A 1,586-nucleotide genomic window follows, 5' to 3' on the forward strand; every position below is an offset into this window, starting at 1 on the left:
TTTCATGTTCTTGTTTACTTATACTTAATACTGCCAGATTTGAATAAGCAGTTTGTAATGAATCAAAAACTACAACTAGAGGAAGCTTTTTTTTTCTCTCGTTTTAAAGTTCAAAAAACGTCTCAATAAAAACCTAATTTTTAGTCCACTCCATATTCAATTCATGTTCTCTCTCTTTGTTTACATATCCACAATCAAGGATGTATTGATAATGTATTCATCTTCTAACAGCTGCTTCTCTTAACATACTGTCAAGAGATTTTAACATTTTAATGTGGAATTTTCCCTAAGAATGGAGAATGACATGGAAATAAACATGTGGTAGGCACATCACACCCACTTAAACGGTGACTGGTAATACGACTGGTGTTATAGGTTTTAGCATTACCATTCATTAATTCTACTGCACAGACTTTTGGTGCTTGATCCAATTTGTCCATGGTTACACCATATGCACATTGAACTCGTATACCACTAAATAGGTATTTTTTTGATGTTTGTCTTTAACCCTTTCATTGCGGCTGAGACGTATATTTCCTAGTCCATCCGAGCCACAGTGAAAAAAAAAAAAGAGTTAAAAGTTGAAAGGTCTTTTTAACCAACTATTTTTGGACACATTACAACTGACTTTTGGATATAGCTGTTTGATGATTTTCATAAATTTCTTCTTAATCATGTATAGGAATAGTGCATAGAGTAGGGTTATGACAAAAAACAATATTCTTTGGAACAGATGGGGTATTTAGTTTCACTTTTGGTGTGGGTTATTCAACCCTAGAATGCCAGAGTTAAATTTTCAATCATTAAAAACAGGTGGTATGGGGTCGTAATGACCCCCACATTGGTATTCAAGGGTTAAGAATGCCAACAGAAAACAATTTATTCCAAGCATTTGTTTAATGTTGTCAATTTTTCCATCAAAAAGGTTTTAATTTCCTTATCTTTTGATATAATAGGATTTTCCTTTGAAAACTGAAAGTGTTAAACTTTCAAAATATGAATAATTGTCAGTGAAAATGGACTTGAAACACTGGTGGAAAGTATACTCTAGTTATTTAACTAATTCAGCACAGGCTCGGTCCCTGGGACTGACCTCGTAACCATTTCGTGCTTATTATAATTTTCATACTATAACTTTTAAGTTAATATGCATATGTTAACGAAATATGGCAGATTATCAGTAAACATTACAATGCTTTTATACTCAAAATATTAATTTTTTTTATTAAATCTTAAGGTTTGTATAGCAATGTATTTCTAGTGCCTTTTTTTTCTTTTAGCATGTTGCCTATCCAACATGTAAAGTAATTTTCATTTTAAGATTAAAAATACTTTTGTGCATCACAAAATTTTGAAATTTTACATGCAAAATCTTTATAATGTTGAGATAGTTATCAAACGTTTCTTAAGAAAAAACTTTATATTTTATGTAATTTTCGGTAAGTAATCTATGTGTGGGTTCAGTAGATTTGAATGATCTTGCAACCACCATAAAAATTAGGAAATAAACATAAATTATGCCTCTTTCATTCTAGAATGAACACAAATTATATCATGAAAACATAAATGTTTAGACTAAATAGTTT

The sequence above is a fragment of the Limulus polyphemus genome, unplaced genomic scaffold, assembly GCF_000517525.1.
Source record: "Limulus polyphemus unplaced genomic scaffold, Limulus_polyphemus-2.1.2 Scaffold731, whole genome shotgun sequence".
NCBI lineage: Eukaryota > Metazoa > Arthropoda > Merostomata > Xiphosura > Limulidae > Limulus > Limulus polyphemus.